The sequence below is a fragment of the Mauremys reevesii genome, linkage group 12 (assembly GCF_016161935.1).
Source record: "Mauremys reevesii isolate NIE-2019 linkage group 12, ASM1616193v1, whole genome shotgun sequence".
NCBI lineage: Eukaryota > Metazoa > Chordata > Testudines > Geoemydidae > Mauremys > Mauremys reevesii.
Genome location: NC_052634.1, coordinates 25867401 through 25890424, shown reverse-complemented (window position 1 = coordinate 25890424; position 23024 = coordinate 25867401). Strand labels below are relative to the sequence as shown.

The window sequence follows — 23024 nt, the reverse complement described above, 5'->3', positions numbered from 1 at the left end:
GGCCAGGGAAACCTCAGAGACCCCTGTGGCTTTGCTTCAGCAAGTCTCCTTCTCAAGTTCTCTTTGAGGACTGAGAGAGTATTCGGGTTCACGTATGTGAGCGCCAGGAGGAACCTCTTTCAAGTTTTCTCCTTCCCTTTTCCTGATTTTACTAGAAAACAGCCATCCCTGTTTAGAAGGTAAGAGCCTCCTTGAGATTTGAAACCTGTTCAGTCTGATCCATCTGGTGACAGTTGAATTCTAGGCATGGAAAACAGGAACTTAAGGAGGCAGAATTTTATTCCGCACCTGGGATTTTGTCCCTTAGGGTTTGTTCTTTTTGTTTCACCTTTTCCTCCATCCATCCCTTCCTCCTTTCTCTTCGTCTCTTGCTTTTTTTGTCCTTTCACCTGTTCCCCTCCCAACACCAGGAGGAGTGTGTGTGTGTGTTGCGGGGGAGTGCTCTGCAGCTCCCACTGTGGGAAGTTCACCCAAAAATGTGGGACTGAAATAGTGCTCGGGCAGTGATCCCCACCGGTGACCTGGGCCATCCTTTGGGCTCTCTGGTGAGAACGCTCAGCCTCCCATCCTGTCTCTACCCTGATTGGCTGAGCAGGGGGTTATTGACAGGGAGGAGACTCAGGTCCTTGTTGTTCTCTTTGAAGACCAAGGAAATAAGTCATAACCTGTTATATGTTGACAAATTTTAGTGCTTTGCTGCATTAATGGTCTCTGAGCAGTTCATGATTCTCTCTAACATTGCAGTTCTCCTCAAATACTTGCTGAATAATTACTATGCACTGTTGTTCGTCTGGAGCTCATCTGCGAGTACTTTATTCAGGTCATTCAGTGTTTGAAATTCACGATCTGATGGTTAGTTTCAAAATCAGGGCTCTTGGGTCCTATTCCCAACTCTGCCACTGGCTGGCTGTGTGACCTAAGACAAATCAATTCTCCTTTCTCAGCCTTAGCTTCTCCCTCTTTCAAGTAGGGATAATAATGAACCGCTCCTACCTACCTCACAGTGGGGGAGGATGGGTATCCATTGGAGAGTGTCACTAGGAGTATCAGAGGGGTAGCCATGTTAGTCTGGATCTGTAAAAGCAGCAAAGAGTCCTGTGGCACCTTATAGACTAACAGACATATTGGAGCATGAGGTTTCGTGGGTGAATACATCTGACATAGTTAAGCAAAGAGAACAAACCCCAAATCCCCCCTGTGCTTTGGGAGCCAGGTTTGCGGTGGGAATTCTGTAGTTCAGATGACTTCACACCTGGGCATTGTGATTCTTTACCAGTTTCTCTGGCATTCAGGCAGTTTTGTGCTCACAGCTGTGATGGCCAAGTGGTTAAGGCGTTGGAGTTGAAATCCAATAGGGTTCCCCTGCGCAGGTTCAAATCCTGCTCACAGCGAGGCCTGTGTTTTAGCCAGTCTCTCACCCGGGCAACACCTCTGTACAACCTCCTGAGACACTCTCAATTCTCTCCCCACCCCAAGGAAATCCTGTTCTGCTCCTTTCATCGAGATCCCTGGGACTCCCCCTCACACTGTGTCTCAGCACCTGAAGCCTCTGCCACTCACCTGGTGCCCCATAGATCAGACATAGCCCTGGTTCTGCTCCTCTCTCTAGGGTGTGAAAGAAGCTGAGTCAGCGAATCCATGGGAGCTGTAGAACCAATAGAGAAAAAATAGGTGCTCAGTACCCACTGGCAGCCAGCTCCCCCGCACCCCACTACAGGCCTTGCTGACAAGCTCCTGCTCTTCCCCTTCAGCACCTCCCACTTGCCAGTGATCAGCTGTTCAGTGGGGTGCAGGAGGGGCTGGCAGGGGATGGGGAGGAGCAGGGACGGGAAGAGGTGGGGGAGGGAGAGGAATGGGGCGGGAAGGTGCAGGATGGGAAGAGATGGGACAGGGGTGGGGGCTTGGGGGAAGGGGTGGAGTGGGGGCAGGGCCTGGGGAGGAAAGGGGGGGCTTTGTCACAGACCCCTCTAGGGCTGGCCCTGAAGGGAAGCACTGACTATCACAGTGACAATAGAAGTGACCAGCCTTGCGGGGGAGGCTGAGGGAGATCCGCACTCACCAGGTCTCTTCTCTCCCCCACGGTGAGCCAGACACTGCTCTCTCCTGGCTCTCACTCTAGCAGCTGGATGCCAAGGAGCCATTTCCCCACAGGAAGTGCATCGAGTGCCCCTGTGGTGCTGAGGGGCTGGCGCTGCTGCTGCCTGTGGGGCTGGCAGGGGGGCTGATGTCTGCACAGACTCTCAGCTGCCAGGCCGGAGGGGGCACTTGGGCCCTTACCAGACTGGCTCAGTGAAGACGGGGGGGTTGACAGAGCAATACAGACGCTCTCCAGAGCACGGAGCAGCATCCGCCCATGCAGCCAGGCAATGAGCATTTCCCACAGCCTGGAGCCGAGGGGGAGGCGGCAGCTGCTGTTCCAGCTCCTCAGGGACAGGCCCTGTCAGCCAACAGCCACTTCTTACTCCCCACAGCTAAGGGCGCCGGGTTCCTCTGGTGGGGGTGTGGAGCAGCCGTTCGTTTTCCTGTTCGCACTCCTCTGCGGTGTGAAAATCAGGGAGGGGAGGCAGAAGCCCCACTTCCCTCCTGAAATGACGCCCAGTGGAGGAAGCCAGGACAACAGGGTGGGGTGGCAGGTGGTGGCCAGACTCTCACCGCCAGGGTCTAGTCTAGCTCAGGGTCCAGCTCAACTTCCTCCCCGCGCCACTGGCCCCCAGTCCCCTTCCACCACCAGGTCAGCCCAGGCACTAGGGCAGGAACGGGGTGAGGCAGCAAGTCAAGCTGAGCAAGGCAGGCAAAAGCGAGTCTTGTCTTCATGGGCCGCTCACAATGACGTCCTTTTGTGTGCAACTGCTGCAAAAACCTCCCGGGCAGAGAAGCAACAGGCCCAAACATTACCACACAGCTGCCAAAGTAGCTCAGTTGGGAGAGCGTTAGACTGAAGATCTAAAGGTCCCTGGTTCAATCTCAGGCTTTGGCAGGCCCTTTCATCCCTCTTTGTGCCCTGCTGGCTTGCTCTATGGGAGCACAGTGGTGTGTCAGCACCCAAGATGAGCAGGGCTGCCCTAGAGCATTTAGGGGTCTGGAACAAAGCATTTTTGGGAGCCCGTTCAATTAAAAAAAAGTTGCAATACTGTATTCTCATGGGGCCTGGGGTAAATTGCCCTGCTTGCCTCCCCTCTGGGTGGCACTGATGGTGAGTCTCTGATCTTGGGCTCTGCAGTAGGAAAACATAGAATGGGCTTCTGCCCCTAGTTGGCCCACCTGACCTTTAACAAGGAGAGATGGGAGCTGTCTTTCCCAATATGTCAGGGAGAGAGCAAGGCAGGGTGACCCTCAGGAATGGTGCCAGAGGGCTGCTGGGCAGTGACAGGCAGGGAGTGGGGGTGAAAACTCCTCTGCGCAGCTGAGCAAGGGCAGTACCAGGGAAGGGGCATCTGTGAAAGTGGCCGTGTGGAAGGGATTTGGGGGTCCAGGAGGAGGCACTTGCTGTTCAGTGCCTTGGAGCAGCTGGACTTGGCCATGGTGGGTGTTCAGGAAATGCACATTCATGACTCTAGGGTAGCTTGCTGGGCAGAGGGTGATGGGAGGAAGGGCCTCCTGGCCAGGAAAGAATGATGGGGTTGGAGTCTTGTTCTTCACATTCGCGGTGCGAGTACAGAAGGTGGTGGAGCTCCAACCAGGGAGGGCATTACTGGTGGGCTTTGTGCTCTGTGGCACTGGTTACTGCTATATTAGTGTGTATGGTCCCCAGTTAAGGCATGAGAGGGAAGATCAAAGGCTCCCTTCCTCTGGACTGCATGATGTTTGGTGTTGGGGGGGATTTTAATTGTGTCAGCCGGCCTGAGCACCGCTGGTCCCATTTTCCCAACCGTCAGAGGAAACATTTTTACAATGAGCACTACCTGGCACAGGTCTGTAGTGAGGTCGGCTTAGAGGAGCTCACTCCAGCCACAGAGGGGGTTCACCTTTCTGCGGGGACAGACCAGGACTCGCACTGACCGGATTTATGCTTAGCTTTTGTGTCTTTAGCGTGTTGCTTCTCAGATTCTTTCTTGGCCTGACTTGTTACACTTTGACACTTAACAGGCCAGAGTTTGTGCACCTTCCTATTATCCTCACTAGGATCTGATTTCCAAATTTTGAGGAATGACTTTTTGCCTCTAACAGCCTCCATTACTCTGCCATGAACCTAGAGTGGCGTTCTGCTGGTCCTCCTATTGTCGTTTCTGATTTAGGGCAAACGTTTCATCTGAGCCTCTAATTGCAGTGTTTTTAAACGGTCTGCATGCTGCTTGCAGGCACCTAACACTTGTGACAGCAGCTCCTTTTAATTCCCATCCAACCATCTATACTTATGCTAATAGGTTGACTTTAGGTCTTTAACTTTGAGCGGTAGCTGAGAAGATGGTAAATTGGGCAGAAACCCATTTGACAAACCTCTTCATTTCCTTGTTATTTCCTGACTTCTTCATTCATCGCCTTTTCCTTATTTCCTGGCTGAGGCGGCGGCCTGCCAGGGAGCTCCCTGGCACCTCTGGCTGCCTGGGCTGAAGGCAAGAGGCAGGCCTGGGCATGGTGAGGGCCTCTTGTCCCGTAATGAGGCCGCACTGCTTCCTGGTCCCCTTTTCCCACCCACACCGGCAGGCGGCTGCTGTGGGAGAACACGAGGGAGGCTCTCGGGATGCTAGGCAGCGCTGTGTGTGTGGCTGTCAGGGAAAAGAGCCTTCTTCTCTAAAGATGGCTGGCAGAAAGGTGGTGCTCAGCTCTGTCAGTGACCTGCCCAGTAGCCTTGCTGCCAGGGGATGCAGACATATCTGTAAGGTGCAGAAAGAGGGTATTTGGCTTCCGAGTTAATATGAGAAATATGCATTTAGGAGATGGAATTTCCATTCTTTCATCAGGGCCCCAGTGGCCTAATGGACAAGGCAATGGCTTTCTAAGTCAGAGATTGTGGGTTCGAGTCCCATCTGGGGTGAAAAACTGCCTCTACGTTGCAAGAAAACCTTGGCCTTATTTTCAGCAAGGAAGCTTGGGAGATGTTTGAACACAAAATACTGGATCTTGGGAAAAATCCCCCAGAAATGGCATCTTGACAAATGCTTTCTAAACCCCTCAGTAGCAAACAGTTAATACTAGTGTTTGTCTGAGACTAGAGAGAAAGGGAGCGTTTACTCTGAGTGAAACAGACAGAAAGAGCAAGGCTGTTCTGAAAGAGAATGGATCTGTCTGGAGACAAAGCAGCTCCTGAGAATGAGCAACAGTGTGAAAAGAAGAGGTTCAAATGGGTGTTAGATGTTAGTTAGTGTTAGAGGGTTTATCCCTTCACCCTCCCATTACCGGGTCCTCCTTGCGTACACACAGAGCAGCAATACCCAAAGTCCGAAGGTGCAAACAATTAGATGTTTATTGGATTGAACTTCCAGCAAGCAATGATTCCATTTTCCTTCCTCAGTGTCCCCATCCCAGCCCTGACGCCACAGAGCCTTGCCTGTGTCCCTGTTCCCATTCTCCTCCTTGGCAAAACATAGGACATATGGTGACACATTTCCTGATCAGGCCAGGCATCAAGGTGGAAGGTGTTGATATTCCATTTGTCCCACTGCCCCGTGCGTAGTACAGTGCCCTGCACCTTCTCTCGTACGGGCGTGCCACACCTGTTCCAATTAGCGTTCCAGACTTCCCACTATAGTGGGCCTGGGAAGGTTGGGTCCAGGTTGTCTAGTACAGGGGGGAGGGGCTTACTCCATTACTTCTAGGTTATTTCCATAGGCAACGTATCACAAGTATACTTAGCAATACACCAGCCACTGTAATAATCCACAGCAACACCGAGAGACCTGAGCACTGCAGCATGGTCCAACATCCTGGCCACCACCAAAACACCTCCTCTCCTCCTTCGACGGGGTCAAGCTCTTAACGTGTCCAGTTGCAATACGCTGCCACTGCAGGTTTTCGTGCTTTTGTCCATATCATAAGTCCATTGAATGTCCACAGAGAAATGGGTTATTGTCCAAACCAACTTAACCACGTGGTGTGGAATCAGGCCATATGCCCTGCTTCGATTATTCACAGCAGTAAGATTCACAGGTCTATCTGTGCACCAAAGCCCAGAGAGCAGTGTGTAGTGTGGAATTTGGTTAGGGGCTGGTGTAATTGTGCCCCTAGTAATATGTACATTTCCAGCAAAACACCTCAGACACAGTACACCCAATTGTCCACCCCTTGCCACGGGCCATTGGGTGTGCTCCTCCATGGTCATCAGGGAGGGGCACATTCAAACATCTTCTCTAGATTTACACCATTTTACACACCCCTCCATTGATTCCCAGCGAGCAAATCCCCTTCTCATTATTCCCATAGGGATTGTGGGTCCCACCTCAGCTGCCGATTCACTTCCAGATACCACGGTAGCTATTACACAGGTGCTGGCCTCCTAGTCGAGCATTTTGAATTTCCATCCACATCTTCCCCCAGATCAGCCTTTTGAAGCCATCCCCACCCATGTCATGAGGTTTTCTGGTCATTGAAACACAACAATGCTAACAACAAGACAAACACCACAGACAAACAGCACAAAACATAGATTCATGGTATTATGGGTTAGTCTTTTGCTGGCACCAGCTTGCTTGTAGAGTGTCTGAAAAACAAAAGAAACAATTTCCACACACACCCCCAGTGGGGACAGATTAGTGCTTAATAATAATAATACCACTTCCTTTTACAAATTTCCTTGCTAATTGCAGGAAAAACAGAAGAATTACCTCCAGGCTGTCCTGATTTTGTTCTATAGTCACTTAGTGAATTACCTCACTTGCGGGTCATTTATGAAATTCATGAGGTGGTGTGCCTCAGTGTCCCCTCTTGTACAACAGACCCAGTTTGCAATAGTTTCTCTGCTGTACTAAGCTTTAAGTTTATCCTCAGGTAATAGCTGAGAGACAGCTTTAGATTTAGCTTTAGCACTGTATATACTCACACACACTCCTTAGGGTTAACCTGTCCCCCTTATTTTCAGGCTTGACTTGTTTTTTCACCTCCCTTTCCTGGAGGGCCACAATCTGAGTCTTCCAGTAGCTTGTTTGCTGACCAGATGTATTTATTATTTGCAGCTCCTTTGTGCTGCCACTGATGGGCAGCTCTCTCCTTCCCCCATCAGCTAGGTCATTTGCATTCACCCCGGCTTTCGGGCTTGGCTTTTGGATCCAAAGCCATCAGCAGCTCAGAGACTGTCTGAAAAGGGACACAATCAACTTCCACCGGAGTTCTGATTACTTTCCACTTTCATCTTCTGCTTCAAAACACACAGATCTGAAAAAGAAACCACAACCTATTGTGGCTCCCTTTGGAGCCCTAATAGGGTTTGAATTAAGTACCATGTTTTGTTTGCATTTATTTTACCCCTTCTCCAATATACACTAAAATGCACATTCCTTCCATAGTTTAACCTTCATAACATTATGTTACAAACCATAAGTCTCAGTTTAGGTTTTTAAAACCTTACACAATTACACACAACAGTTTGTTTTGTCTAACAGCCCTTGCACTGCAATAATTTTTTTTTTACACAACTGTACCCCGATTACACGTCCATCTTGTACAACCAGAGCCAGCCAGGGGCAGGCAAGTTAAGTTCCAATAGAAACCCCTGACATTCCTTTAGTGATATTGCTTACATTACCCAGGAGTCAAATCATTTTGATGAGATTATCTCTCCGCCTGCTGCCTGCAGCCGTCCCCTATAGACCATTTCTGTGGGCAAAGGGCCCATTTCCCCTCAGAATGGCTGTAAAGGCTTCTCGGGACAAAACATAGTGGTGGTAGTAGCCACTTTACCTGACCCTCTTGTATAATTTAATTACTAAGCTTCCATCCAACAGGAGTGCACAGAGCTGCACATACAGTTACATTTATATAACTGGGTTTTATTATTAAACCAAAAACTGCCCTTCTTGTAACACCACAACTGTTGCCTTTTGCTATTTCCACAACTCACAAATGTTTACTTTCCTCCAAACTCTGTATTATTAATTTTTGCAAAACCCTGGGCGGCTGCACTGCCGTGCGGGGGTGACTCTGCAGGGGGAGAAGCTCCTGTGGAGCAATGTAGAGCAGGTGCAGGAAGGAGCCAGGGTCACTATTCACATTGTGAACTGCATAATTTTCCAAAATTGGGAATGTCCGAGAACAATTCTAAGGGGAAGGTGAATGCAGAGGAATGACACTGGAGATGCCCAGACCTCCAATGGGGGCAGCGTGGAAATTAATAATGGGAAGATCATTTGTGAAATTAGTCGTCACTGACAAGATTAGTCTCTGTTCCTATTTCACGCTATGGTGTTAGTTAGAGGAATCAGTACAGATTTTTACTATTAATTTTACTATATTAATTAAACACTTAATTTTAAGGTGACCTAAGCCTGGGTTAGATAGTGCTAAAGAAAAGGAAGAATTGTTCTGTCCATGCAGCTATTACAGGGACGGGAAAATCCATCCAGTCACTGTCTACTCCAAAGTGCTATAGCAGGGCCACAGCAGCGTTTTAAGTGTAGACAGATTAAAACTAGATTTATCTCCAGTTCGCACTGTGGATGCTCAGGCACTAAAACTACAATAATAACAACAGCAGCACAGCACTTTCATAGTTAGCAGGATTTGAACCTGCGCAGGGAGACCCCAAAAGATTTCTAGTCTAGCCCCTTAACCACTCAGCCACAACTAGTTGATATGCATCCATTCTACTGCATGATGATTTTGTTCTCACTGAATTGTCACTTCAAATTGTTTGCCCAGACCAGCTTCCCCAGCACACTCACAGCTGCGCATCAGTGTAAGTGTGTCCTTGGGTGAACAGCGAGAATTCCTGCCCATTTCCCTTCCGGCTGGAGCAGGATTAGAGTGTGTTTGTGTGAACGACATTGCTGTAGATTGTTGTTCATTCCCCACTCTGACAACTCAGACAGTCCCTTTCCTAGTCAAATCTCCAGCACATCGTTCCAATAGCAGGGGGCAGGATTTCTCTGGGGCACTGAAATTTTTCAGAGGGCCGGTGCGTGAACTCAGCCTTGCATTCCACCCTTGATGTTTCATGGACTAACAACAGCAGCAGAAAGAAAGAAAGAGCCGAGCCAATATCTCCCTGGCAGGGATGCAGGTGCCATGACCCCTCTGTCTGACCGTCGCCATTGCAGGAGAAAAAGGTTCACTGGCATCGAATGCCTTGGCTCAGACCAGAGACACAGGGAGGTTTTGCTGTTTATGGATCTGTGCAAAGGAAATTTTGTCTCTGTGTGAAACTGAGGTCAGAAATGAAACGTCCACATGGTGGCCCAGTGCTCTAGGGAATGTGGGTGAAGGACTCGGGCTGAGAAATGATTTAACAGGAGTTTGTATTTATTGCCCCGATTAAAATCTATGGCTAAAAGGCAGCAACTGTTGTTAGTACTTGTACCTGTGTAGGGACACCACAGTGGGTGTCAAGTCCATTGTCTTCACCAGGGGCAGTCGATTATTTTATCAAGGTACAAATTTCTTGGTCAAGGCCTAGGCTCCAGAGAAAACAATACACTGCTGATAAGAAGAAGTACATCAAAAGATTTTGCAGCCACCATGGGCATAACTATGATGTGTCGTGTTTCACTCTTTATACCTGGTGCCACCTCCTTTCCCTTTAGCCTTGAAGTTGACCAAGGGCAAAGCTGAACATCTCCTCAGATACCAGGGAGTGTTTATGTCCATTCCTGCGAGCTCCACAGGGGTTTGATGTTGCTGCTTTCAGTCCTCCGGCTCTGCCGGGATAAGGAACAATTCAGGCTGTCACTGAACTGAAGGAGGAAGATCAGTTTTTGACAGGCAGAGGGACGCCTCCTCTTAAAGGTGTTTGTCTGGCTGGCAGTCCTGGTCCCCAGGTCTCGCCCGTGGGGCTCCAGCAGTTTTGGGACCAGGTCACTCCCTTGGCCCCACCTGCCGCCCCCAGGCGCTCCCCCCCCCAGGGGCCCCGTCAGTGCAGCGGAGCTGAGCAGCATCTGTCTGCTCGCTCCAGTGGCTGCCGGCCCCTCCCCATGGCAGGGCGGGGTGGGTCGGTGCCTCCGCGCACTGCCCCTGCCTGATCACCCCTGTGGCCAATGGGACGCTGTGGGGGTGATGCCTGGGGGCAGCAGCATGCGGAGGACCCCCAGCCCACCCTGCCTTGGAGACCCCGGGACGTGCGGCAGCCCTGACCCCCTCCCAGAGCCTGCACCCCCACCCCCTCCTCACATACTCACTCCCCCCCCCAAACTCTTTCCCAGAGCCTGCACCCCTCCCTCCACACCCCAGCCCCAAACTCCCTCCCAGAGCCTGCACCTCTCTCTGCACCCCCAAGTCCCCAAACTCCCTCCCAGAGCCCGCACCCCCTCCCCTTCCGCCTACCCCTATCTTCCTCCCACAGCCCACAACCCCACCCCTACTCCTGTTCCCCCTTCCTCCTGCCCCAGCCCAGAGCCTGCACCAGCACCCAAACTCCATCCCAGAGCCTGCAGCCCAGACCCCCTCCCCAACCCAAACTCCCTCTCAGAGACCAGCCTCTCACCCCTTCTGCACCCAAACTCCCTCCCAGACCCTGCACCCCAATCCCCAGCCCCAACCCAGGGCCTGCACCCTAGACCTCCTCCCCCCACCCAAACTCCCTCCCAGAGCCTTAGGCAGCTGAGGGGCAGAGCTTTGGGGGGCGGGTTTTGGGCAGTGTGAGTGACATTATTGGCCCACTGGGAGGACTGGAGGACTGGCCCTGGCCCTAAGGTAAATTGAGGTTGAGACCCTGCTTTAAGGGATTGGAGCAATGCTGGAGAGACTGACGGGCAGGGAGCTGGGGAGCTGTGTGTGCCCCAAGGAGAGTTGTTGTTGTGCTCTGGTGACACAGAGCGGGGGTGGGGAGTTTGTAAGCTGTGGTGTTTGTACAGAGAGAAAGTTTACTAACCCCCAGGTTAAAAACTGTTCCTGCTCTGGGCTATACAGGACACTCTCTGTTGTGAGGGTAGGTCAGTGGGTGAATGTTTCCCTGCAGGGTGATGGGTTCTTAGTTCCAATCCAACTAATTCCCTTAAAAATCTTTTTCAAATGAAAATCGATTTCCAGACCCATCTCCAGTATGTTCAGGAGTTCGCTGAATGGGGGCAGGGGGCTTGAAATGAATTTAAACACTCAGCATTTTCCTGTGCAAATGAATAAAGACCTAGCAGAGCTGTCCAGCAGCTGAAATCAGTTCCAGTCCTCGGCGTCTCTAAGAGGGACACTCGGTAGCTGAGGCACGTGGGACACCTCTGTGGTGAGGACAGGTGAAAAAATGCTGGATTCAATGAAAGCTGAGCCCATAGGAGGGGAAGGTGAATGGCAGCACCACACAGGGTCATAACACTCAGACACGGGGCTTCACTGTCACTGCCCCTGTGTTTTCCATTATTTCTATCCTAAGGAACACACCCTTCCCCTCCCCCTCCCCCCCCTATTGTCACACACAACCTTCTCCCCTTGAGCCCCATCCCACCCCTACCACTCCCCCCCACACACACGCCATGGGACACAGCCTCTCGGTGACTCACCCAGATGGGGGCTTGTCTCTGCATCTCCCCAACAGGGGAGCAGAGAGCCGAAAGGGCCACAGGAGACCAATGGAGCTAGGCAGGGATAGAAAAGACTTCCCCTCCCTTCCCAAGAGTCCCGTTAATCTCACCCATGGGACGTTCTAGCACCAGGTGGGCTCAAAGCACCAACCTTCCCCTAAGCAATGGAAGGGGGAACCAGCTCTATCACATGGAAGGAGGCTCCCCACCTCTGCTGCTGCCATCCTGCAGCCTTTAATGTGGATTTGTTTTAGCTAATGCAACCCACCCCCCCTCCGCTAATCCACCCATGAAACATGGAGACAAGCACCTGAAGGCAGGGTCCAGTGGTGCAGTGGGTTAGTGCCCAGTACTTACAGAGCAGTGCTGAGTGGAGTCATGCTGAGCTTGTGAGTCCAAACCTCACCTACAGCACTAGTTTTCTTTAAGCAAATGGCTTCTGCCAATCATTTTGCCCTGCAGAAAATACAATTGCAGCTCAGAAGACACCGAGGTCCCCTTGCTTTACAGAGAGCAGGGCAGATGCCACAGATCTACCAGGCTCTGCTCTCCACCAGCCGCCTGTGTCAGGAGGGGTCGAGCAGAGCCCAGAGCACTGCCCCCGACTCCCCCTCAGTCTTTGCTCCCCAAACCACCTGTGTGCTCACCCTCTTTGCTGTGAGACTCAAATCCTGCCTGCCTTTTGGTATGTTGGATTTTTTGTTGTCTGTCGTGTTGATGTGCATGTGGGTCCTGTGTGATTTTTGTGGATGCCTTGCATAGTTTTGTGTGTGTGTGTGTGACTTTTGCATGCAGATTGTTTTTTGCTAAGTATTCTTTTGGTATGTGTTTTTTGTGCTTTCCTGTTGTGGGCTTTTGCTGTATTTTTTTGTGTGGATTTGTTCTTTCTATGTTTTGTGTCGCTTTCCCTTATGTGTATATGACTCTGTGTGCTGTGTGGGTTTGGTTTTTGTTTATGTCTGTGTGGGCCTGTGCAGTCTGTGATGTTCTCTTTCTCTCTGTTTGTATCTTCATGTGTACATTCACTGGAACTTTTCAAACTCTCCACAGCTTTGCCAATTTTCACCAGGAATTTTACTCATTAACAAATTCTCACTTGTTCCCTACCAATTGGTGACCATTGCCCCAGGGGCCTGTCAGTCTCAGGGTCCTGATTTCCCATTGACCCTTCCCCCTTCTATTGGGACTGGGAACTAGCCAACCAAAAAAACCCCACTCAGTTTTAGTAAAGGGCCAACAGTCCCTTACACAAGCTGGCCCTGTGAGGGAGGGAGAGCTCAGTGGTTTGAGTATTGGCCGGCTAAACCCAGGTTTGTGATCTCTGTCCTTGAGAGGGCCATTTAAGGATCTAGAATAAAAATCTGTCTGTGGATTGGCCCTACTTTGGTTGGACTACTTAGGGGGTTGGACTAGATGACCTCTTGAGGTCCCTTCTAACGCTGGTATTCTATGATAGGGTCACCAATGTTCAGAGAAACTAGCACAAGCTGGTCCCATGGTGTAATGGTTGGCATGCTGAAATCTGAGTTCAAATCTCAGTGGGACCTTGTAGTAAATCCCTGGAGATCCAAGTGCTTTCCTGTCTCCAGCTGTCTAAGAATGAGTTGTTTACCTTGTGCTGAGTGACTCATACCCACTGGAGCCAGGTCTTTGGTTGGAATGGGGTCTAGAAGTGGCTGTGGTTTGACTGGGTGTTTGGGATTTCTGATGCTCACAAGTTTGGCCCTTGTGCTTTCTACCACACTTTTCCTCTTGCCCACATGGCACTTGAAGAAAGGAGTGTCAGGGCCAGGTTTCATAGTCAGGGAAAGGCAGGAGGGAGGCAGAGTCCCAGACTGGAGCCCAGCACCTCTCCTCCTCTGGGCACCTAGGACAGAGGTGGCTGGTGCTGACAGCTCCAAGGGAAGGCTTAAAAGCCAAGGGTAGGGTAAGAGGAGGGGAGAACCATGCCTATGCGTGGCCAGCAGATAGCCACAGAGACACCCAGCCAGGCTGCTCCCTGCTCCCTGGCATGCCGAACACCCACTGAAAACCACCCACAGACCAGCATGCGGGGGGCTACTAATGCTTTTTGGCCAACATCAGAAGATGGTAGGAAAGCAGGGCCAGCCCCCCTGGTGGGGCCTCTGACCGTTCCCACTCCAGGTGCTCACTTTGGCAGTGGGGCAGGAGATCTTACCCCAAGAGTAGGATTTTACCCCATTGCAGGTGGCCCCGCAGCTCCCAGCCGCCGCGGACAGGCGGACACCAGAGCCCCCAGCTGCCATCGGGACCCCCCGGCCAGGACCCATCACCCCGCGACCAGCAGGAACCAGCCACGCACAAAAGCACCTCGTGCCCTGTGACCACCACCCCACCCCCGCAGCCCCTTCCCCATGTCTGGCCACACGCTCCCAGCTCAGGGTGACCACAGACCCCGTCGGGGCAGGCTCTGCTCAGCCCGGCTCCCCACAGCCTGCACTAAACATGTGGGGCCCAACCCCCAAACTTACTCATATTTTACCCCAATGGCCCCAAACTGCCACTTTTAATATATGCAAATAAGGTGCTGCCAAACTCAGGCCACGCCCCAGCTCTCCAGTGGAGCCACCCGCAGGGCCGGCTCCAGACCCCAGCGCGCCAAGCAGGCGCGTGGGGCGGCCCTTTCCCGGGGGGGCGGCATTTGGCTCCGGCGGACCTCCCGCAGTCATGCCTGCGGCAGCTCAACCAGAGCCGCGGGAAGAGGGGACCCGCCGCGGGGCCGGGGAAGGGCAGCGCAGCGCGCCGCGCTGCTTGGGGCGGCCTAATTTATAGAGTATAAATTAGTCGTCACTGACAAGATTTGTCTCTGTTCTCATTTCACATTGTGGTGTTGTTTAGCAGAATCAAGACATAGTTTTACTATGTTAATTAAACACAGAATTTTATTTAACTAAGCCAAAAACTTAGTATCACTTATTTTTTTCTCTGTCCTAGCAAGAATGAATTGAATGTTGTGACTTTCTGGAAAGTGCAGCGAGATTAAATGTGGGGAATTCAGTCTCTGTGTTTGTGAGCTGATGTTTTCCTCTCACAGGTCAGTGCCTGCATTGAAATACCAAGAGGGATCTAAGGGCTGGTGTACGCTGGGCACAGGGGTGTTTGCAGAAGGGGCGGGGAAGGGGCGGGGCAGGGCGTTAGTCTCCCCCAGCTGGCGGTTCACGCCCTGCCCATGGTGTTGCAATGACAGAGGCTGCCCAGGCTGCACTTGTAGCGAGGTTCCCCCACTAGGTGGCCACGCAGAGGCTGCAGGAGACAGGCAGGTGACAGCAGGGGAAGTGGCGACCAGGAGCGGCTCTAGTAATCCGGCCGCCCCAAGCAGGGCGGCATGCCGCAGGGGGTGCGCTGCCGGGTGCCGGTCCCGCGGCTCCGGGGGGACGTGCCTGCAGAGGGTGCGCTGGTCCCGCGGCTCCAGTGGAGCTTCCGCAGGCATGCCTGCCGGAGGTCCGCCGGACCCTCCTGCCACCCTCCTCGGAAAATGCCGCCCCATGCACGCGCTTGGCACGCTGGGGTCTAGAGCCGGCCCTGGTGGCGACACAGGAGCTCTCAGCAGCAGGGTGAAGGACAATGCCGTGGAGCGGCAGCAACACAGAGTGAACAGGGCAAACCGAGAGCCACTTGAAGGAGTGGCAGCAGCAGAAGCTGAGGTTTTGCTTGATGCCTTCGCCCGCTGCTGTTTTCTGCCGGTCGCTGGGTGACGGTTCCTGCCTGTGGCAGCCGGGGGCTGTGGGGTCCCCTCACTGCCTGTGGCGGCCGGGAGCCGTGGGGTCCCCTCACTGCCCGGGGCGGCTGGGAGCCGTGGGGTCCCCTCGCTGCCCATTGCGGCCAGGGGCCGTGTGGTCCTGATGGCAGCTGGGGGCTCTGGCATCCACCTGCAGTGGCTGGGAGCTACGGGGCCACCTGCAATGGCATTTGGCTGCTGCTTCTCCTCACCCCCCATGGTGACTGGGAACGCCAGGCTCTGCCTGCGGTGTCTGAGCGCTGGGGGCTCCTCTCCTGCCTGGGGCAGCCGGGAGCTCCAGGGGCTTCGGCGCTGCAGGGTCTGTGAGCAATGACATGGGGCTGCAGGGTCCTCCCGCCATCAATGCCTGTTGGGAAATCCTGGGTCCATCTGCAGCAGCTGGGAGCTCTGGGGTCCGCTCGTAGGAGCTGCAGGGTCCATACGCAGTGGTGTGGGGCTGTGGGGGCTCCCCCGCCACCCATGGCTGCTGGCAGGGCCGGCTTTAGGAAGTGCGGGGCCCAATTCAAACATTTTCGGCGGGGCCCCGGCAGGGATGACTAAAAAAAAAAAAAGTAAAAAAAAGCCTTTCATTTCTTAGCAACCGGTTCCCTATAAAAAGTTCTGATTTAAAGGATGTGCCACAGTATGTATTTTTTGTACCAATAGGGTTACCATACATCCAGATGGCAATTTAAGAACCAAAAAGCCTGACATGTCAGGGAAAATACGGCTGTATGTTAACCCTACCTACAGTTATTTTTTAAAAAGATGGGCCTGAACTAGAAACGAGCTCCGTTTTACATGTGTGGGTCCTCGCCACTCCCTGGGGGTGTGCTAGGGTGACCAGATGTCCTGATTTTATAGGGACAGTCTCAATGTTTGGGTCTTTTTCTTATATAGCATCCTAATAACCCCCCACCCTGTCCCAATTTTTCACACTCACTGTCTGGTCACCCTAGGGTGTGCACATGTGTGGGTCACCGCCAATCCCTGGGGGTGTGCACATGTGTGGGTCCCAGCTGCTCCCTGCCCGCCTCATTGAAACAGGTGTGCAGGGTTACTGCCCTGGGAACTGCAGGCACCAGTGGACATGGGGCTGGCTGGAGGCAGGGCAGGGCTGACTGGAGGTAGGGTCTGGCTGCAAGCAGGGCAAGGGGTGCAGGGCTGGCTGAAGACAGGGGTGTGTGGGGTGGGCTGGCTGGCTTCAGGCAGGGTCGCAGGGCGTGCGGCAGGGGTTGGCAGGGCTGGAGACAGAGGAGTGCAGGACTGGCTGGCTTCAGGCAGGGGGGTGCGGCAGGGGCTGGCTGGAGACGGGGTACGGGGTGCTGGGCTGGTGCGGGCAGGGCTGGGGTGCTGGGCTGCCTGGTGGCTGGGGCTGGTGCGGGCAGGGCAGGGGTGCAGGGCTGCCTGGAGGCAGGGGCTGGTGCGGGCAGGGCAGGGGGTGCGGGGCTGGTGTGGGCAGGGCAGGGGGTGCAGGGCTGGAGGTAGGGCAGGGGGTGCAGGGCTGGCTGGAGACGGGCTGGCTGGAGACAGGGTAGGGGTGCGGGCTGAGGAAGGGCAGGGGTTGGCAGGGCTGGTTGGAGACGGGCTGGCTGGAGACAGGGCAGGGGGTGCAGGGCTGGTGCAGGCAGGGCAAGGGGTGCAGGGCTGGCTGGAGACAGGGCAGTGGGTGCGGGGCTGGAGGCAGGGCAAGGGGTGCAGGGCTGGTGCGGGCAGGGCAGGAGGCAGGGCAGGGGGTGCAGGACTGGCTGGAGATGGGCTGGCTGGAGGCGGGACAGGGGGTGCAGGGCTGGTGTGGGCAGGGTGTGTGGGTACAGCCCACCCTGTACAGTGAGTGCCCCCTCTTTCTTCCTCCCCAACCGGGGTAGCAGCATCAGCCCAGGGCTCAGGGGCTATTGACAGGGCCCGGGCTCCCCTCGTCCCCTGCCCAGGCTCTGTAAATAGCCGAGGAGCCCTGGGAAGTGGTGGGGCCCGGGAGTTATTTAAAGGGCCGGGGCAGTAGAAGAAATGCAAGCCCTGGACTTTTTAAATAGCCCCCAGAGCCCTGCAGCCCTACCCAGGGCTCCAGCAGTGGGGCTCTGGTAGCAAGTTAAAAGACCTGGGGCTCCAACCCCTTCTGGGAGCCCCAGGCCCTTTAAATTGCCCCTGGAGAAGCCGGGCCACCCAGGGACAGCGCACCAGCTCTTGCCAGTACGCAGTACCAGGGCTTAGGCACGGGGCCCTCTTAGGGGTGGGACCGATTCAGGGGAATTGGTTGAATTGGCCTAAAGCCGGCCCTGCATGCAGGTAGTATATATTGTGTGGATTCTGCTCATATAACAGAGAAAGTTGCCTATGCAGCTCACAATAGTAAATAGGGTCAGAGCAGAAGATCTCTTCTTTCCAAGTGGGAATTGTGCAGGGAGGAACAACAGACCTAGTGCAGCTGTGTTGCCACTGTCTACTAGCACTGAAATGGTTCCGAATGCCTTGGTTCAAGTGGCACCAGTTCTAAAAGCAAGGGTGATTTAGTGCTGTGGTTCTCAAACAGGGGTATCCAATGGTCTTCCAGGGGGTACATCAACTCATCTAAATACTTGCCTAGTTTTACAACAAGCTACATAGAAAGCACTAGCAAATTTGTAACAAATTAAAATTCATACATTGATTTGTTTATACTGTTCTCTATACTATACACTGAAATGTAAGTACAATACTTATATTGAAGGGATTTATTTTTTTATAAATATTGCATCTGATTTTGTAAGCAAGTAGTTTTTATGTGAGGTTAAACTTGGGGGTATGCAAGAGAAATCAGACTCCTGAAAGGGGTACAGGTGTCTCTAAAGGTTGAGAGCCACTGATTTGGTGCAGGTACCACCGGTAACATAGATCCCTGCAAAAACTTCTAGTGCAGATGAATTTGAAAGCAAGCCAGAGAGAAACAGCTGCGGAGCATGCTAGAAAGGGCTGACCTGTCCGCATTGTCTGTGCCTGACAAGCTGTCATGTGGCACAGAGGAGCCTGTGAGAGGTATGGCACAGCAAGAGGGTTTGATTGGTCGGTAGGAGCTCCACATGCTAATCAGGAGGTGTGTGTCTGTAAATAGCGACATAAACATCTTCTAATGGCCAGTCTTCTAAAACTGTCTCAATTGTGCTTTAATGAAATGGGAACCTGGTTTTAGATTTTTGTTCTTTAATTCGCTGGGGGTGAAACCCGTTGTATGAAAACATTCACCATGGGAAGAAAGCTTGCGCACATTAGCCTGGGTGTGTAGCCGAGAACAGCTTTGTTAAGACTATACTTTCAGGGATCGTTTCTATAGTTTGTAACTAGTGAAGTATGGTTGAAAGTGTCTGACCTTGCTAACCACGATGAGGAGTTAAACTGTTCTCTTCTGAGCATGAAGTGAGTGGACAGTGGTGCTTTAATGCATCTGCTATTGATGAGTGTTCTTGCTTTCCTTTTGGGAAGCTGAGAGGAAGAGAACACAGACTGAGTGGTTAGTCCTTATAAAACAAGTTTAAAAATAAATGTTTTGGTTTTCTTTTCTGTTATCTGAGTTTGTTTAAAGCTTTTGTTCAGTTCTGTAGTCTTAATTTCTTTTGGTAGAATTTGGAAGAAAAGTAAAGGTAGTGTGAAAACTGGTGTTTTAAAGGTTTCTACTTCAGTTCTTACTGAAAGTTTTTTTTAAATTTCTTTATGCTGCTCTCTCTCTCTTTTTTTCTTGTAATCTATTTCAGAATTTAGGTAGGGTTCTGTGTCTGCACGTTCTCTTCCTTTTGCACTTGCTTCTCTCTTCTTCCCTTCCCTTTTTTTGGGAAGCCCCTATTTTTACTTCTTCTGCTCTGGCAGGGGGTACGCAGTTTGCTCTTGGCCCCAAGCCCATCAGACAATCCACACAGGCTCTGAGAGTTGCTGTCTCTTGGCCGTATATTGGGTAGAGGGTTCTAAAGCTGTGTCAGGGTATGTCTACACTATGGGTTTATTCCAATTTTGCAGAAACTGGTTTTTGGAAACAGATTATATAAAGTCAAGTGAACACGGCCACACTAAGCACATTAATTTGGCGGTGTGCATCCATGTACTGAGGCTAGTATCGATTTCTGGAGCATTGCACTGTGGGTAGCTATCCCATAATTCCTGCAGTCTCCCCTGCCCATTGGAATTCTGGGTTGAGATACCAGTGCATGATGGGGCAAAAACAGTGTCGTGGGTGATTCTGGGGAAATGTCGTCACTCACTCCTCCCTCCGTGAAAGCAACGGCAGACAATCATTTCGCGCCCTTTTCCCTGGATTGCCCGGGCAGACGCCATAGCACGGCAATCATGGAGCCCGTTCAGCCTTTTTTCCCCATCACTGTATGTCTACTGGATGGTGCTGACAGACATGGTACTGCAGTGCTACACAACAGCATCCTCTTGTCTTTTGCAAGTTAGTAAAGATAGTTGTCAGCTATACTGTATTACCCAGTCTGCTCATTTATTCATGCTCATGACTATCCTGTTTGTATGAGTGATGTGCTCTCACTGCTTGCTGGCTGTACCTTGAACTCACCCACCGTATACCCCGCTTTGGGGACATGACAGACTGTGTATATGTATATGCAGTCCAATACCAAAACACTAACATTTCCCTACAACCTGTATGTTACCCCCAATGACACAATAACTGATGCTTCAAACACTTTGTATAATCTATTTTCAAATATTCTCTAATAAACTTTAAATCTGCTGCTTTGCAAGTTGATAATGACAGTGACAAGTTATACTGTATTACAACTGTGAGCTCTCTGCAGAGACTGTTTCCAAGCGAATGCCTAATCAGGAAACCACCCAGCCTGCCTTCAGACGGCCCACCCCGAATTGTGGCACTACCGGAGAAAGTGGAAGAAGAAATGCCAGCTGCTGCTTCAACCTGGCAGCAGCTTCAAAGATCCAGAAGCTGTATAAAACAAACCCTCTCAAGGCTGTAAGAAAGGTCCTGTATGGTCCCTCGTCCTACTGCATGATCCCACCCGAGCGTCTCTACCACTACTTCCTCGAAGTATTCAGCGGCAAGCCCAGGAATGGCACGCAGTGCCTGGAGTGCTTCCGCCCATTGCCCTGCGTCGCCAATGCAGATGGTCTAGAGGCCGACTTCACACCCAAAGAGGTGATGGCCAGGCTCTCCAGAACCAAAAACACCGCGCCCGGAAAAGATGGCATCCCCTACAGCCTTCTCAAGAAGCGGGAACCCGGCTGCCTCGTCCTCTCCAGCATCTTTAACTTGTGCTGGTGCTTTGGCCGGTCTCCCACCTACTGGAAGAAGGCCATGACGGTCCTGATCCACAAGAAGGGCAAGCGAGATGACCCCAGCAACTGGAGACCCATCTCTCTGTGTTCTACAATGTACAAGCTGTACGTCAGCTGCCTGGCAGCCAGAATCACGGAGTGGGCAACGACCGGGGGAGCCATCAGCCTGGCCCAGAAGGGCTTCATGCCATTGGAGGGGTGCTACGAGCACAACTTCCTGCTCCAGACTGTCCTCCAGACGACCGCGCCCAACTAAACTGCGTCCCGCTCAATGGAGCCATCCGCCATGGGAACCGAGACAAGCGCTGCAGGAAGTGTGGGTACGCCCTGGAGACCCTGCCCCACGTCCTGTGCAGCTGCAAGCCCCACACCAGAGCCTGGCAGCTGTGCCACAACCAGGGCCGGCTCCAGAGCCCAGCGGGGCAAGCACCCGCCTGGGGCGGCCCTTTCCCAGGGGGCGGCAGTCATGCCCGCGGGAGGTCCGCTGCTCCCGCGGCTCGGGGGCGCCTCCCGGGCATGACTGCTTGGGGCAGCCAAATTTGTAGAGCCGCCCCTGGCCACAACGCCGTCCAGGACCGTCTAGTAAAGGCCATCGCTCCGCACCTGGGAGAAATCGCCATCAACCGCACCATCCCCGACACCGACAGCCCGCTGCGCCCGGACATCGTCGTCACAGACGAGAATCGGAAAAAGATCATCCTCGTCGACGTGACGATTCCATTTGAAAACAGGACCCCGGCCTTCCGCGAGGCCCGAGCCCACAAGCTCGAAAAATGCGCCCCCTTGGCGGACACCCTGCGGTCAAACGGCTATGAGGTCTGCACCGACGCCCTGATTGTTGGGGCCCTGGGCGCCTGGGATCCTTGCAATGAATGTGTGCTTTGGACCTGTGGGGTGGGCGGTCGCTACGCGCGGCTCATGAGACACCTAATGGTCTCGGACACTATTCGCTGGTCTAGAGACATTTACACGGAGCACATCACCGGCCACCGCCAATACCAGGAGTGAGCGGGCGTGGCTTCGTGCACCCGCAGGGGTGAGGAGACGTGTAAACCCCCCCCTGCTGGACTCTATTCCCTGAGCCCTAAACCCACCGAACCGAACTCCACCATGTGAGGGTCTTCTCATCCCCATTATCCAGCCCGCTTATTCATGCCCATGACTGTCCAGGTCATTCCCTTCTTTAAGTTTTGTTTAATGGAGTGTCAGTCCTGTCTAGACTATCAGGCAAGCCTACTAAAGACCCAGAGAGGCAACTGGCAGCTCCTGGTCAGAGCCCCAGACATCCAGCAGAAATGATGAGCTGCATGCCATTCTAGGGGGTGCCCCTGCAACAACCCCACCCATTGCTTCCCTTCTCTCCCAGGCTACCGTTATCCCCCATTTGTGTGATGAAGTAATAAAGAATGCATGAATTTGAAACAACACAGACTTTATTGCCTCTGCAAGTAGAGGTCAAATGGGGGAAGGGAGGGCAGTCTCCAGCTACTATGATATTCCAAGCAAGACTGAATCTCCAGAAGACAAAGCTTAAAGAAGAGAATGACCTGGGAGTCATTCCCATTTTTGCCCAGGAGCCCTCGGGCGACCTCACCAAGGCCAACCAGGAGCACTCACGGGATGACAATGACAGATACCAATCCTACTGTACTATCTGCCATCCGGAAGGGAAGGGGATGCTGCTCTGTAGTGCAGCAGCACCACGTCTGCCAGCAGCATCTAGTAGACATACAGTGACATTGAAAAAAGGCGAGAAACAATTTTTTTCCATTTGCTTTCGGGGGAGGGGGACATATACCCTGAACCACCTGTGACGATATTTTTGACCCTTCAGGCTTTGGGAACTCAGCCAAGAATTCAAATGGTTTTCAGAGAGTGCGGGAACTGTGGGATAGCTACAGATGTCAGTCACCCCTCCCTCCGTGAGCATCCATTTCATTCTTTGGCTTTCTGCTACGCTTGTCTCAGCTTCTTAAGTTTCAGCACTGTGTTGAGTCCCTGTTGTGGCCTCTTTCTATCATGGCCTTGGAGATTTTTTCAAATGCTTTGGCATTTTGTCTTTTGGAACGGAGTTCTGATAGAACAGATTCATCTCCCCAAACAGAGATCAGCTTCAGTATCTCCCGTACGGTCCATGCTGGAGCTCTTTTTTGATTCTGGGACTGCATGGTCACCTGTGCTGATCAGCGCTCCACACGCTGGGCAAACAGGAAATGAAATTCAAAAGTTCGTGGGGCTTTTCCTGTCAACCTGGCCAGTGCATCCAAGTTCAGATTGCTGTCCAGAGCGGTCACAATGGTGCACTGTGGGATGGCGCCTGGAGGCCAATACCATTGAATTGCGGCCACACTAACTCTAATCCGAAATAGCAATACTGATTTCAGCGCTACTTCCCTCATCAGGGAGGAGTA

The 23024-nt window shown here is 52.5% G+C and overlaps 4 non-coding genes across 4 annotated transcripts; all 4 read left to right on the top strand.

Annotated features, from left to right (window-relative positions):
- The first annotated feature begins 1309 nt into the window (after nt 1–1309).
- Nucleotides 1310–1391, top strand: TRNAS-UGA. Its single transcript has one exon. It is a non-coding gene; the product is annotated as a tRNA-Ser (tRNA).
- Nucleotides 1392–2904: 1513 nt separating this feature from the next.
- Nucleotides 2905–2977, top strand: TRNAF-GAA. Its single transcript has one exon. It is a non-coding gene; the product is annotated as a tRNA-Phe (tRNA).
- Nucleotides 2978–4902: 1925 nt separating this feature from the next.
- TRNAR-UCU lies at nt 4903–4975 on the top strand. Its single transcript has one exon. It is a non-coding gene; the product is annotated as a tRNA-Arg (tRNA).
- Nucleotides 4976–18612: 13637 nt separating this feature from the next.
- LOC120376592 lies at nt 18613–18822 on the top strand. Its single transcript, XR_005587449.1, has one exon. It is a non-coding gene; the product is annotated as a small nucleolar RNA U3 (small nucleolar RNA).
- The last annotated feature ends 4202 nt before the right edge of the window (nt 18823–23024 follow it).